General features: G+C 41.0%; 1 protein-coding gene and 1 pseudogene across 1 annotated transcript in view; one reads left to right on the forward strand and one right to left on the reverse strand.

The window, feature by feature from the left end:
* NELL1 (neural EGFL like 1) overlaps positions 1-16948 on the forward strand; it is a 964969-nt gene that overhangs the window by 411337 nt on the left and 536684 nt on the right. The window lies entirely within an intron of this gene.
* LOC129559223 (heterogeneous nuclear ribonucleoproteins A2/B1 pseudogene) lies at positions 9714-10832 on the reverse strand (annotated as a pseudogene).

Below are 16948 nucleotides of genomic sequence, written 5' to 3' on the forward strand. Positions count from 1 at the left end.
TTAAAACTGGCTATGGATTATGAATGATTCAAAATTTTTTACCTGTCTATATTTCTTTATTTTTCTATAATGGCAATGAGTTATTTTTATAACACTAAAAAGAATTAAGTACTCGGGTATTTCCAAAGTCATTTAAATGATTTAAAGAAACTTATTTTTTCTTATACCTTTGGCTTTATGTAGAGAGGTTGTTGATTAAAAACTGCTATGTCAATTGTTTGGCGACTTCTAGCCAAAGGAGATTGAGTCTGAGCTCAAAATCTAGGCAGTATATGATCCCTAAATAAAATGTTGTGTACTAGGACAAGTCCTTGTATAAGGACAAGAACAAGTCCTCTCTCTAAAGAGATTTTGTCACTCACCAGCGGGCACAACTCTCATACTACGTAACGAATAGATTCATGGGCAGAAGGGCAATTATGTTGGCATGGATTTATGGATGTCATCTGAAGCAAATTTTTTCAAGATTCTCTCTGGTTTAGGCTTAGTGATTCATAAGTTCATTATAAAACTTCTAAAATCTCAAATACATTTTTAATTACTTAATCTAGAAATATATTATCTTTATGTTCCATTCTTCTATTATAATAAAATAGTTTGGGTCTGACAATCATCTTTTGAAATGAAAACATGATTTAATGAAATGGCATTTTCTAAAGTTTAAGTGAATCAAATGTTTGGATTAGCATGTTTAAATTTTTTTCTTTTGCTTTTTTTAGTAAGCACACTCTGTGTTATTTCTAATTTTGCTGTGCTATGCATTGAGCTTTGTTTTGGAAGTGAGATGGGAGACTTCTCAGCATTTTACCCTGTTCTCTTGGTGACACTTAAGCCTCTAATTGCTGAAACGCTAACAGTGATATTTGTGTTTATCTTCACTCATAAAACAAGGCAATCTGCCAGATCTAATATGAACTTTACTTTTCTGTATCCACAGTGCCAAGTGCACTTTCTGTTGGTTTTGGGGAGATGTTATAAACCCAGATGTAGCAATGGATTATTTGTATAAACAGGGCTTTAAAGCTCTAGAATGTCTCATAGAAATGTGACATCTAGTTTGAATGCAAGTGCCCGATCTTGCGTTGAGACGTCACAGGGAATATGAGCTATGGGGGCTTCCAACAGACTTCTGGCCTAAATTCCTTCCCTCCCCCACTCTCACTGTTGTGTCATCTCTTTGGTTTTGCATCAGATTTCAGAATAAGAGGTATGCTTTTCTGCTAGGAGAAAATTAAATGCCATCAAATGTAAACCCAGAGCCACCTTTGGCCACATAATCACCATCTTCTCTCATCTCTGGTCGAGTCTTTGCAACTCTGGTGCCCAGGATTGTATTAGACTCAAACTCATGTAGATGCTCAGTCATGTCCAACTCTGTGACTTCATGGACTGTAGCCTGCCAGGCTCCTCTGTCCATGGGATTTCCCAGGTAAGAATACTGTAGTGGGTTGCCATTTCCTTCTCCATTAGACTCATGATGAGTTGTGAAATCCTGCTTATCCTTCAGGGCTCAGTGCAAACACTACTTTTCTCTAGGGTAGAACGGAGAGTTCCCTCATCAAGCTCATGTAGCATTTTAAAGATCCAGCTTTTTACGTACTTTTCACCTCGCATGGCACTTCATCTTAACACTCTATCTCTGCATCTATACTGTGAGTTTCTCATCTTCCTGAGGGCATGCACACATTTATTCTTACTTGCTCAGTCATATCTGACTCTTTGTGGCCCCATGGATGGTAGCCTGCCCGGCTCCCATGGCCATGGAATTTTCCAGGCAAGAATAACTGGAGCAGGTTGCCATTTCCTTCTCCAGGGGATCTTCTTGACCCAGGGATCAAAACCATGTCTCTTGTGTCTGCTACATTGGCAGGTGGATTCTTTATCCCTGAAGAACCAAGGTTTATTTAGATTATTATCTTCAGTGCCCACCCCATGGTCATACTAGAGCTTCAGACATTTCCCAATCTGCTTTTTGAACTGCTTTCTGCATCTCTCCAAGAGAATCCTTCTCCCTTGCCTTCACTCCCCAAAGCAAATCTTGCCTGTTCTTCTGGCTTTTATTCCTGATGATGCTATAGGCATCCCAACTGCTGCTGCTGCTGCTAAGTCACTTCAGTCGTGTCCGACTCTGTGTGACCCCATAGATGGAAGCCCACCAGGCTCCCCCATCCCTGGGATTCTCCAGGCAAGAACACTGGAGTGGGTTGCCATTTCCTTCTCCAATGTGTGAAAGTGAAAAGTCAAAGTGAGCAGGAGAGTCTTAATTATGCTGTATAAATTTATTTTACCAAATATAAGAAAAATTTATATTTTACCAATTCAGAGAAAGTAAGAGCTTTTTGCTTTCCGGTATACACTGGGGTCTGAAAGTGATTGACGTGATATGGCTGGCTTCCCATATTCTCAAGGCCAACTGTCATCTATTCTTTGCCCTAAGAGACCCAGGAGTGACAGGGCATGACAATGAATAAATAGGCCTGCTTTCTACTAGTACTTCTACCATTGCTGCCACTGGAATTAAGTGGAGTACACTGTTGCTGAATCATAGACTGACTCGATTATCTTATTTTAAAAAAAATGATTAGGTTGGTGCAAATGTAATTGTGGTTTCAGAAACTGAATTTTAAATCATTATAACTAAGCTCAAGCACATCTTTATTCATCAAAATAGGAACCATTACAGTCAACACACTTTTGCCAACAAGAAATAAATTTGGTTATTCTTGTAGCATAGAAATCTGTGCTTTGGGATTTGATAAACTCTTGGAAAGCATTTTCTGTGTCCTGCTGGTTGTGGAAGTGTTTTCCCTGAAAAATGTTGTCGAGATACTTGAGGAAGTAGTAGTTACTTGGTGAAAGGTCAGGTGAATATGGTGGATGATGCAAAACTTTTTAGCCCAATTTGTTCAACTTTTGAAGTGTTGATTGTGTGATGTGTCATCAGGAGTTGTCATGGAGAAGAATCAGGCCCTTTCTGTTGATTAGTGCCAGCTGCAGGCTTTGCAGTTTTCAGTGTACCTCATTGATTAGCTGAGCATACTTCTCAGATGTAATGGTTTCAGTCGGATTCAGAAAACTGTAGTGGATGAGGCAAGCAGCAGACCACCAAAGAGTGATGATGACCTTTTTCTTGTGCAAACTTGGCTTTGGGAAGTGCTTTGGAGCTTCTTGGTTCAGCCACTGACTTGGTTGTCGTATGCCATCCACTTTTCATTGAATGTCACAGTCTGATTGAAAAATGGTTTGTCACTGTTGCCTAAAATAAGAGAAGATGACACTTCAAAACAATGATTTCTTTTTTTTTTGATTTGCAGTCTGCTCATGAGGCACCAACTTATCAAGCTTTTTCACCTTTCCAATTTGCTTCAAATACCGAAAAACCATAGAATGGTTAACATTGAGTTCTTTGGCAACTTTTCATGTAGTTGTAAGAGGATCAACTTCAATGATCCTCTTAATTGGTCATTGTCAAATTCCGATGGCCAGCCACTATGCTCTCATCTTCAAGGCTGTCGCTTTCTTTTGCAATATTTCTTGAACCACCACTGCCCTGTATGTTTATTAGCAGTTCCTGGGCCCAATGCGTTGTTGATGTTGTGAGTTGTCTCTGCTGCATTACAAACCATTTTGAACTTGAATAAGAAAATTGCTGGTATTTTTGTCTAACATCATTTCACTAGTCTAAAATAAATATAAAATAAACAGAGAGTAGTAAGTCATTAGCAAAAAAATAAAGTGAGAAATGCACATTAAAATGATGTAGAACATAACTCCTTTTAAGAATGTATTCTAATATCTAACAGCAAAGTTCAACAGTGTGAAACTGCAATTACTTTCGCACCAACCTGATAATGCATCTTGTGGGACCAGCTGGCCAGCAAGGATGTAGAATGCTATGTGCTGATGAACCACATGGGGTTAGACACATTAGGTAAATAGGACCTTAGTGTCACTCTGGTTCCACTGCTCCTGGGAAGACTACGTTGTCCTTGTTCATTTCCTTAAGCCATTTCTATAGCTCCAGCCTCACTTAGCAGGACTGTGGCTTTGGACTCATACAGTGCTGAATTTGAATCTTGACTCTTCTTTTTATTGACTTAGGGACTGTGAACAAATTGCTTAATTTCACTGTACCTCTGAATTTCCTTTTTCTGTAATGGTTAATTTTCATGTAAACTGGACTGGGCTAAGGAATAGGTCTAGATAGCTGGTAACACAGAATTTACATTGTGTCTGTGAGGGTGTTTGAATCAGTAGACCAAGTAGAGGAAATCCACCTAACCAATGTGGGTGGGCATCTCCAAACTGTTGAGGGTTGAAATAGAACAAAAAGGCAGAGGAAGTGGGGAATTCTTTGTCTCTTCTTGAACTGGGATTTCTGTCTTCTCCAGCCATTAGACATTGGATCTTCCGGTTCTTGGGTCCTCAGATTCTGAGATTTATACCAGTGGCCGCTCATGTTCGCTTGCTTTTAGCCTCAAACTGAGAGTTATACCATAGGTTCCCTTGATTCTTAGACCTTCAGGATTTTGACTAAATTATATCACTTGCTTCCCTAGTTCTCCAGCTTGCACATGATAAATCATAGGACTTCTTGGCCTCCATAATGGTGTGAACTAATTCCTCTAATAAATCTCCTCATACACACACACATACACTGTCCCCTTCCCACCCCCGCCGCACACACATATGGATCCTGTTGGTTTTATTTCTCTGGAGAACCCTGACTAATAACCTGAGCTACCAGGGAAGACCATATAATAGAAATGATAATATTATTTACTTCATAGAAATGTTTTGAAGACTAAGTTAAATTATATAATACATGTTAAAACCTTGGGAATTATAAACACTTAAAAATATTAGCTATTATCGATAACTAATAAATTGTCATTTGGTTTCCTGTGAAGATGTGGATTAGCCATGCCATCATTATTACGAACGTGGTCTGCCTGGTGTGTGTTTTTACATGGCATTTCAACCGAGTTCTCTTTATGCCTGCTGACATCTGGTAAAATGTTATATTATTGATTTCAGAATCCTATTTACCAAATAATGAACCTGAGTGTAGGGTAGAATAAAATACAATAGAAAAAAATTCTTGAATTGTCTAGGATCTCCTCCATTATTTCTCCTGGCAGCAGTTGTATTTGTGAACTTCCCTCTTTTTTCCTGCCTGAACAATCTTTGGCATTAGAAAACCTGATACCCAGCCTGACATATCTGGTAGATTCATCAGTTCTTCCTATTCTGTGCTCATATCACTGATTTAAACCCTGCTTGTTAAATAGTAAACAAGCTGGACAAGGTCTTTGCTTTAATGGGACATATATTCTAGTGGAGACAGATAGGGAGCAGGCAACCATGTGAAATGTGTGTGTGTAAAAATTTCAAGTCATGATAAGACACTAACAAAATCAACTAAAGTAATGGTTACTCAAAAGGCCTCTTGATGAAAGTGAAAGAGGAGAGTGAAAAGGTTGGCTTGAAACTCAACATTCAGAAAACGAAGATCATGGCATCTGGTCCCATCACTTCTTGGGAAATAGATGGGGAAACAGTGGAAACAGTGTCAGACTTTATTTTTTTGGGCTCCAAAATCACTGCAGATGCTGATTGCAGCCATGAAATTAAAAGACGCTTACTCCTTGGAAGGAAAGTTATGACCAACCTAGATAGCATATTAAAAAGCAGAGACATTACTTTGGCAACCAAGGTCTGTCTAGTCAAGGCTATGATTTTTCCCGTGGTCATGTCTGGATGTGAGAGTTGGACTGTGAAGAAAGCTGATCACCAAAGAATTGATGCTTTTGAACTGTGGTGTTGGAGAAGACTCTTGAGAGTCCCTTGGACTGCAAGGAGATACAACCAGTCCATTCTAGGGGAGATCAATCCTGGGTGTTCATTGGAAGGACTTATGCTAAAGCTGAAACTGCAATACTTTGGCCACCTCATGGGATGAGTTGACTCACTGGAAAAGACTCTGATGCTGGGAGGGATTGGGGGTAGGAGGAGACGGGGACAACAGAGAATGAGATGGCTGGATGGCATCACCGACTCGATGGACATGAGTTTGAGTGAACTCCGGGAGTTGGTGATGGACAGGGAGGCCTGGCATGCTGTGGTTCATGGGGTTGCAAAGAGTCGGACACGACTGAGCAACTGAACTGAACTGAATGGTTAGGGTGGAGTATGGACTAATGGTTGGGGGTGGGGTAGGGCTTACTTTATTGAGCAAGGACATCATGAAAGGTGACCCAGCATCAGAGTCTTTTCCAGTGAGTCAACTCTTCGCATGAGGTGGCCAAGGTATTGCAGTTTCAGCTTTAGCATCAGTCCTTCCAATGAACACCCAGGACTGATCTCCTTTAGAATGGACTGGTTGGATCTCCTTGCAGTCCAAGGGACTCTCAACAGTCCTCTCCAGCACCACAGTTCAAAAGCATCAATTCTTCGGTGCTCAGTTTTCTTCACAGTCCAACTCTCACATCCATACATGACCACTGGAAAAACCGTAGTCTTGACTAGACGGACATTGGTTGGCAAAGTAATGTCTCTGCTTTTTAATATGCTATCTAGGTTGGTCATAACTTTCCTTCCAAGGAGTAAGCGTCTTTTAATTTCATGGCTGCAATCAGCATCCACAGTGATTTTGGAGCCCAAAAAAATAAAGTCTGACACTGTTTCTCCATCTATTTCCCATGAAGTGATCGGACCACATGCCGTGATCTTAATTTTCTGAATATTGAGCTTCAAGCCAACCTTTTCACTCTCCGCTTTCACTTTCATCAAGAGGCTTTTGAGTTCCTCTTCAATTTCTGCCATAAGGGTGGTGTCATCTGCATATCTGAGGTGATTGATATTTCTCCCAGCAATCTTGATTCCAGCTTGTGCTTCTTCCAGCCCAGCGTTCCTCATGATGTACTCTGCATATAAGTTAAATAAGCAGGGTGACAATATACAACCTTGACCTACTCCTTTTCCTATTTGGAACCAGTCTGTTGTTCCATGTCCAGTTCTAACTGTTGCTTCCTGACCTGCATACAGGTTTCTCAAGAGGCAGATCAGGTGGTCTGGTATTCCGATCTCTTTCAGAATGTTCCACAGTTTATTGTGATCCACACAGTCAAAGGCTTTGGCATAGTCAATGAAGCAGAAATAGATGTTTTTCTGGAACTCTCTGGTTGTTGTCAATTTGATCTCTGGTTCCTCTGCCTTTTCTAAAACCAGCTTGAACATCTGGAAGTTCACGATTCACGTATTGCTGAAGCCTGGCTTGGAGAATTTTGAGCATGACTTTACTAGCGTGTGAGATGAGTGCAATTGTGCGGTAGTTTGAACATTCTTTGGCATGTTTCACTAGTAGGAGGTAAATCTATTCTCTGCTCTGGAAGGATGGGCTTCACGCCTTCGAAATAACCATGCCCCCTCCCCACCCTCTAGCCTGAGGATCCACCAGAAAGTGATTTAGGCAGGTTCAGGCCAGTTATTGTTCTGTTTTGCCTCTTGTAACTGGTTAGCCTATTATTTTCAAGGCAGTTTCTGGCATCTAATGGCAAGCCACTCCAGTACTCTTGCCTGGAAAATCCCATGGACGGAGGAGCCTGGTAGGCTGCAGTCCATAGGGTTGCTATGAGTCAGACATGACTGAGCGACTTCACTTTCACTTTTACACATTGGAGAAGGAAATGGCAACCCACTCCAGTGCTCTTGCCTGGAGAATCCCAGGGACGGGGGAGCCTGGAGGGCTGCCGTCTATGGGATCACACAGAGTTGGACACGACTGAAGTGACTTAGCAGCAGCAGCAGCAGATCTACTTTGTCCCTTGTGATAGCTATAAGCAACATGTGGCTCTTGAGGGTGAAACAGGAAGGAAGTCACAAACTTTAAAAGAATGCCATAGCCTGAGGTCACTACATAAACTGATTACAGCTAAATGGGTCTAATATGGCAGACCAGTCTGACTTCCACTAGACCTTGAGTCTCAGGATTTGTGACCAATTCCTGAACAATCTCTGCCCCTTCCCCGAAATAGTTGATATAATCTTTCCACTTATTAATCTATGAAGTTTGTTATTCTTGTTCAGTTGCTTGGTCATCTCTGACTCTTTGCGACCCCCTGGACTGCAGCTTGGCAGGCTTCCCTGTCCATCAGCAACTCCCAGAGTTTGCTCAAACTTGTGTCCACTGAGTTGGTGATGCCATCCACCCATCTTGTCCTCTGTCATCCTGTTCTCCTCCTGCCTTCAATCTTTACCGGCATCAGAGTCTTTTCCTATGAGTCAGCTCTTTGAGTCAGGTGGCCCAAGTATTGGAGCTTCAGCATCAGTTCTTCCAATGAATATTCAGGGTTGATTTCCTTTAGGATTGACTGGTTGGATCTCCTTGCAGTCTAAGGGACTCTCAAGAGTTTTCTCCAGTACCACAGTTCAAAAGTATCAACTCTTTGGTATTCAGCCTTCTTTATGGTCCCGCTCTCACATCTGTACATGACTACTAGAAAAACCATAGCTTTGACCATGTCCCTTCAGGAGGAGCTAGGAGACCTGTGACTCTTGTCCTAATCGTAAACTGCTTGAGCCTGTTCTTTGGAAGTCTTGGACGGCCTAGGAGAAGAAAGCCTTTTTTCAACAAATAAGGAATAGGGGGAAAGAGAAGAATTTTATACCTCAGAAGACCCATAGCATCTGTACTTGGTTTCAGTATGAGTTTAATATGCACTGCATATTTTGATGAATGTGAAAAGGTAAAATATCTCAATTTTTTATATTCATTACAATTTGGGGTCATATTTTGAAAATAGTGAGTTAAATAAAAATTTATTTCAATTAATTTCACCTTGTACACCTTTTAAAAAGTGGTTACCAAAAAAATTAAAACTATGGAAGTGACTAAGATTTGAGGCTTAGTGTATTTCCTTTCAATGATGCTGGTCTAGAAATATGAGGATTATAGGACATTGTCTTCAGTTACATATAAATCTATGCATTTGATCCCTTTTGGTTAATGCTCTTTCCCTACTTTACAAACTAACTAAAACTTAAAAAAAGTAGAAAGAGTGAACTGTAGGCCACTCATTCCTAAGAAGTATGAGGAACTATATTCCTACATCAACAGGTGGACTGAAGTTCAGTTCTGGCCCTAAGCACTGGTGGAATTAGCACAGACCCTGCAAGTTAAAGGGCACAGCTTACAGCAAGACTGCTTTCCTTTCATGGTCGTCCTTTTTTTTTTTTTTCACCTTTTAAATTACTTTATTAAGTCTTCAATATACAATAGCGTCTTTACACATGAACTAAACTTTTTTAGAAGAATGATGTTAGGTCTTATTACACAGTGATTCTAGCTAGTAGTTTTTCAAAATGTTGGGAAAAATCTTGAAAAAGGATTTTCACATGTCACCCAAAACTTTGAAATGTCACATTATCAAGGAAAGAGATGCTTCTACACTCTCAAACAGTGGCCACTGGAAAGACATTTCAAAAAGAAAGAATTGTGTCTCAAAAACATTTTTTATATGATTTTTTCCTCCAAGGACAGTAATATTTTTACATAATTAAGTCCACTAACAAAATGGCTCTCTGCACATGCTCTCATGCCTTGAGCCACATCACCAAATATTTATGCATGACTGAAATGAGAGTTTCCTTGACATTGTTGTTTCCATAGCCTGAAGCTGTTCTGTTACTTCTGGGCTCTCATTCTCCCCGATTTACAAAATCAAGCCACTGTCAAATAACAAGCTCAATATTGCCTTCTCTCCATAACCCCCACTTCCTCCATGGCCTCCTGGACAATAGTTTCCTCCACCATATGATCCTCCCATATTCCTCCTACTACTCAGTTTCCCACTCTTCAGTAACTCGTACTTTGAAGGTTTCTGCTTATAATTTCCCAAATTAGTGCAATTCTGACTTCCATCGTTGCTTCCTCCATAGATGGTATAACCAGCTCTGCAGCCCCTATCCTGGTGGCCATGTCCAGGTCTTCCTCCATCACAACCTCCTCGTCCTCCTCCATAACCAGGACTAACCCTCAAACTACCACCTCCTGGTCTTCCTCCATACCCATGGTCACTATCCCCAGATTTACCACCCCTTCCACCTTCATCACATCCTCCTCTAAAGTCCCTTCCTCGTCCTGCTCCAAAATTTCCTCCACCACCATGCAAGTATAGGAAATCAACCTTACCTCCTCCCCTTCCTATTCTAGAATGCTGGAGTTCCTGTATTACTTGTCTAGACAAGGCCTTTCTTACTTCTGCATGATGACCATTGACAGTATGGTATTTCTGCAATACAAGCTTATCCACGGGATCATGGTCATCAAAAGTCACAAACCCAAAGCCTCTTTTCCTTCCAGACTCCCTATCACGAATGATCTCAACGGCATTGATTTTTCCATATTTCCCAAAGTAATCTCTAAGATGATGCTTTTCCGTGTCTTCTCCAATTCTACAAACAAACAGCTTCTTCACAGTGACAAGAGCCCCTGGTTTTCCACAGTCCTCTCTTGGGACAGTGCGTTTGGGGGTGACCCTTTTCCCATCGATGAAATGAGGTCTGGCCGCCATGGCAGCATCCACCTCAGCCATGGAGGAAAACGTGACAAAACCAAATCTTCTTGATGTCTGACTGGAGGGGTCTCTTATGACCACACAGTCTGTAAGATATCCCCACTGCCGGTAGTAGTTCCATAGACTTTCTTCTGTGGTTTCAAAACTCAAGCCACCAACAAAGAGTTTGTGGAATTCTTCATTATCTCTCTTATTCCTCTCCAACGGATCAGACATTGACATTTTCTTCATCGCGCGCTTGGTCGCTTGAGCCATTTTTCTGTAGCTGAGGAGGAAGAGGGAGACTTAACAGGAACCTGACCAGTCCCAGCTCCCGGCTTCCGCTGCTCCGGAAACAGAGCCTCCAGGAGAACCTCAGCGTCCTGGCCTCTGGGATGCTGTTACTGCCTCTGGAGCTTCTGCCGCCCTTGAGTCAGTCTTGAGCAACTTTCAATTTTTCAGAACAGGCTGATCTGTGAAAGAAGCTGATGCTGGGTTCGCCTGATTCGAGAGCTGTCCTGTGACCTGATCCTGAGATGTAGACCGCCTGTAGCTTGCCAGAAAAAGCCCATGGCCATCCTTCAGTTCAGTTCAGTTCAGTCGCTCAGTCGTGTCAGACTCTCCGCGACCCCATGAATCACAGCACGGCAGGCCTCCCTGTCCATCACCAACTCCCGGAGTTCACTCAAACTCATGTCCATCGAGTCGGTGATGCCATCCAGCCATCTTATTCTCTGTCGTCCCCTTCTCCTCCCGCCCCCAATCCTTCCCAGCATCAGAGTCTTTTCCAGTGAGTCAACTCGTCGCATGGCCATCCTTAGGTTCGATAATTCACTAGAACAAGTCAAAGAAGCCAGGAAAGTTCTATGTTTATAACTACAGTGTATAAAGGATATAAATCAGGAATAGCTTAATGAAAAGAAGTACAGTGTGAGGTCTAGGAGTGTCCTAAACACAGAGCTTCCATGTCCCAGTGGAGTCAGGATGTGTCACGTTCCTGGCACATCACTGTCTTTACCAACCAGGAAGGCCCATGAGCTTTGTTGTACAGAGTTTTTATTGAGATTTATTTATGTAAATACGATTAATTGAATCATTGGCTATGTAACTGAAGTCAGTTTCCAGCTCTACTGCTCTCCCTGGAGGTCATGTGCCTCAGCGTTTCAACCCTCTGATAACGTGGTTGGTCTTTCTGGTGACTAGCCCCCATCCTGAGGTTATCAAGGGGCCCACCAAGAGTCACCCCATTAGCATAAACTCAGGTGTGGTACGGAACCTCAGGAATAACAAAAACACTTCTATTATTTAGGAAATTCCAAGAGTTTTTAAAGTCCAGTGCCCAGAATCTGGCACAAAGACCAGACAAATTCTTTATTATACAACAGACTGAAAAGTCCAGTGTGGGAAGAACAAATAGACCAATTCATCACTTAACTTGTGTTTATTGAGCTGCCAGGAATAGTTCTAGAAACTTGAAATATATTGTGAACATCAAATATCCCTGCTCTCTTGGAACTTATATTCTAGCAGGGGCAGACAGACAGTAAACAAAAAGCCAACCAACCTACTATAAAAACTAGAGCCAATATTAGAAGATGGTACCCTGGGTAAAAGCAGAACAGGGATCACCAGTGCTGGTGTGGTTGGTGTGGTAGTGATAAGTCATGACTTATAATATGGTGTTCAAAGTAGGTCTTGTTAGAGACTGACAATGAAGCAGAAACTTGAAGGAGGTGAGGGAGTTAGCCCAACATAAATCTTGAAGAAGTATGTTCCAAGCCAAGGAAACATCCAGTGCAAAGACCCAAAGGCAGAAATGTTTGGATGGGTTAGGAAACCACCAGAAGGCCAGTATGAACAGAAAAAAAAGAGAAAAGATGAAAGAAGTGGAGAAAAATAGAAGGAGCAAGGGAACAGATTGCTCCCTGGGGGGCCTAGTAGACCATTGATGGAGACTTTGTACTTTATTCTGTTTGAAGTCTTCCACTGGAGAATTTTGAGCAGAGGAGTAATATGGCATGACTCCTTTTGAAACATACTTAGGCTGCTATGTAAAAATTAACTATAACAAGCAAGGTAGAAGACAGACCTGCTTGGAGACAGTTGTCACTCTCCAGGAAGGAGATGATGGTTATTCAGAATAGGGTGAGAGCAAAGGAGGTGGTAAGAATGGCCCAGTTCTGAAGGTAGAATTAATAGGATTTCCTCACATTGGAGAGTGAGGGATTGAGTGGTCCAAAGTGAGACCTGGCCCTGGATATCTTCTAGGTTATGGTAAGGAGTTTGGGTTTTATCCCAACTGCCGTGAGAAGTCACTCAAGTGTGTAAGCAGAGGAGTTCTGTGATTCCATTAGTATTTTACAGACATCACTCCGAAGGGTTTTTGTAGGAAGGATAGGAAAAGGAGAAAGAGTAGAGGATGCTGGGGGCAGGGGAGGCGTTTTATCTCCTTGTAAATGTTAAGTGTTCATATCATGAAGTTCCTAACCCACTTCATATTAAGCAAATTAAAATGCACCCACATCATCTCTTAAATAACAATGTTTACTGTAATAATTTTAAAGGAATTTATTAGTTTTTCTTTTGAAATTTTTGACCTTTGACCTGGGTTACACATTTAATTCATGAATGACTTTGACTTTTCAACAGCCATTATGCAAACCTAGAATAAGTGAGAAAAATCTCACCTACAAGTTATTATAAGATGTGAAGATACCTCTGCAAATGTGGATTTTAATAATTTGTGAAATTTACATAATGGTATGTTTTGCAGACAAATTAACAGTTACTCATATTGATTGTGTAGTTTCCTTTTTGTATTTTTGAGTGCATACTCCCCCCCTCCCACTGCCCCGACGTCTTAAAGATTTTTATCGACTCCTAAAAAAGCTTACCAGACCACCTGACCTGCCTCTTGAGAAACCTGTATGCAGGTCAGGAAGCAACAGTCAGAACTGTACATGGAAGAACAGACTGGTTCCAAATAGGAAAAGAAGTACGTCAAGGCTGTATATTGTCACCTTGCTTATTTAACTTATATGCAGAGTACATCATGAGGAACGCTGGGCTGGAAGAAGCACAAACTGGAATCAAGATTGCTGGGAGAAATATCAATCACCTCAGATATGCAGATGACACCACCCTTATGGCAGAAAGTGAAGAGGAACTCAAAAGCCTCTTGATGAAAGTGAAAGAGGAGAGTGAAAAGGTTGGCTTGAAGCACAACATTCGGAAAACAAAGATCATGGCATCTGGTCCCATCACTTCATGGAAAATAGATGGAAAAACAGTGGAAACAGTGTCAGACTTTATTTTTGGGGGCTCCAAAATCACTGTGGATGCTTATGCAGCCATGAAATTAAAAGGCGCTTACTCCTTGGAAGGAAAGTTATGACCAACCTTGATAGTATATTAAAAAGCAGAGACATTACTTTACCAACCAAGGTCCGTCTAGTCAAGGCTATGGTTTTTCCCATGGTCATGTATGGATGTGAGAGTTGGACTGTGAAGAATGCTGATCGCCGAAGAATTGATGCTTTTGAATTGTGGTACTGGAGAAGACTCTTGAGAGTCCCTAGGACTGCAAGGAGATCCAACCAGTCCATTCTAGAGGGGATCAATCCTGAGTGTTCATTGGAAGGACTGATGCTAAAGCTGAAACTGCAATACTTTGGCCACCTCATGCGACGAGTTGACTCACTGGAAAAGACTCTGATGCTGGGAAAGGGACATAAGTTTGAGTGAACTCCGAGAGTTGGTGATGGACAGGGAGGCCTGGCATGCTGTGATTCATGGGGTCGCAGAGAGTCGGACACGACTGAGCGACTGAACTGAACTGAAAAAAGCTTATAGGCTCATAAGCCTAATGGATTAAATGACCCTGGATAGCAGGACAGTTAGGAAGCTGTTTCATCTGAGAGGCACGTTTTAAAATTGGAGCCTATTATACAGAGTGAAATAAGCCAGAAAGAAAAACATCAATACAGTATACTAATGCATATATATGGAATTTAGAAAGATGTTAACCTTAACCCTGTATATGAGACTGCAAAAGAGTCATAGGTATATAGGACAGTCTTTGGGACTCTGTGGGAGAGGGTGAAGGTGGGATGATTTGGGAGAATGACATTGTAGCATGTATATTATCATATGTGAAATGAATCACCAGTCCAGGTTCGACGCATGATACAGGATGTTTGGGGCTGGTGCACGGGGATGACCTGGACGGAGGATATGGGGAAGAGGGAGGTGGGTGGGGGGTTCAAGAAAGGGAACACTTGTACACCCGGGGTGGATTCGTGTCAGTGTATGGCAAAACCAACCAATATATTAATGTAAGGTAATTTGCCTCCAATAAAATAAAAAAAAAAAATAAAAGGATTCAGTTCCCACTGGCTTCATGATGTCAGGATTTTAGAGAAATTCAAGTATAGATGGCATCCTTACTTTTCTTATGTAATTTCTACATTTCTTTTTCAGAAGTCACCAGTCACCTTGGGTCTCTAGGACACACTGATCTTATATTTTCCAGAATCAATTGATGGTTTTGCTCCTTGATTCAATTTGCTTTAATGTGGTCTGTTCATGTCCCCACAGAAGTATTTTCTACCCTGATTCAGTGAGGATGTCTAGAGAATTATTAAGAGGCTTCAAAAAAAAAAAAAAAACACAAGGTGCAAACCATTAATTTTGTTTTTACTACACTAGACAATAGATTTCTTTTTTATTTTCCTGGTAACCTGGTGTTGGATTGCATATATTGAATTCAAAGAGATGTCTAGTCCTAGCTGTGTTAGATAGGGTTAGATATTAACTGTGGAGTAAATAATTCTAAGGGGACACTGCTCGTTTTAACTCTGAATTTACTTTCAGTTATTATAAAACAGGGCTAAAGGTTTTGCAATGAATCTGGGAAGAAGCGACTTTTTCCCATTCGACCAGATAAGTGCTTGGTGATTAAATGTTCTTTTATCCTTTGTACTATGAAAGAAAGAGAGGATATCTGTTGAAAAAAATCAAACTAGTAATCTTCAAGGATTTTTCCCTTTTTGTCAAAAATGCTCCTGGTTGGGACTCTTTGTAAACACTTTTTGCCTTTGCTTGGAAACTCATCCATTCCCAGCCTAGGTGTCCTTAACTGATGTATAATTTTGAGTATTACAGTCTTATCTGATTTGTAGCCTTTTCCTGAGTGGAATTTCTGAAAGTGAAAGTGAGAGTCGCTCAGTTGTGTCCGACTCTTTGCAACCCCGTGGACTGTATAATCCATGGAATTCTCGAGGCCAGAATACTGGAGTGGGTAGCCTTTCCTTTCTCCAGGTGATCTTCCCAACCCAGGAATCGAACTGGGGTCTCCTGCATTGCAGGCGGTTTCTTTACCAACTGAGCTATGAGGGAAGCCCGAGTGGAATTTCTAGTTCCCATTTTAAATGAATATAGATAATCAAATTTGATTGTTCTTTAGCTCTTATTTGCTCTGGAGTTCTTGCTGCTAATGAAACAAAAGGCTTTTCAGGCTAGATATGTGAATGACGAATGATGACATCTTTCCCCCCTTTTCCTTGCTTAGAGCTGCCCATTTCTGCACAAAGCTGTGATGCATCCTTGTTCTCTCAGGCTACCAGTTTCATCCTCTGATAAGGGAACCTTAACCAGCAGCCCTGGAGTTGCATTCATCCTCTGATGATCTCACATTTTGCCTTGGCTGTGGTCCATGGCAAGTGTTTTAACTCTCTGTTCTGACTGTATCAGTGCAGTTGGCAAAGGGATTATTTTTGCTTTTGTTTTTAATATTCCATGAAATAGTAAAACATGGAATAGTGGGAAAAATATTGACTGTGGATTTACAGTTTTGTAGCTTTTCCTCTGTCTGCGTACTTTATTTAAATTCTCTTAGTGTTTATCAGCTTACTGATCTGTAAGATAACAGGTGGTATCATTCAATCATTCAATGTGTGTTTATTGAGAACCCCTACATGCCAAGTAGTGTCTGAGCACTGAGTGTATAATACTGAATAAAAATAGTTCCTGCTCCTCGGATCTTTTTATTAAGGCTAGAAAGAGGTAAGACTAGAATGAGACTATCTGACATATTGTAATACCTAAGTATTATGTTACTTCATTGACTGCCTTCCTTCAGAGTAAGAGATTAGATTAGTTAAAGTATATTTAATTTTTTTATTGTTTAATTTCTGTTGGTTTGTTTTGGAATATGAAAGGGGAATTCATGGTGAAGTCACACTTTTGAAACTTGAGAGTCTTTAACAAGTATGTACAATGATATCATATGATCAAGGGAGATTTCTAGACAGCACATTAAGTCAGATGTCCTAGATTCTGACAGCTTGTGAAATTTGGAAACTTGTAAATTTGCAGACTTAATATTTTCTGAA

Source organism: Moschus berezovskii, chromosome 25 (genome assembly GCF_049115385.1).
Source record: "Moschus berezovskii isolate FMDL1 chromosome 25, NW_MosBer_1.0, whole genome shotgun sequence".
NCBI classification, from domain to species: Eukaryota; Metazoa; Chordata; class Mammalia; order Artiodactyla; family Moschidae; genus Moschus; species Moschus berezovskii.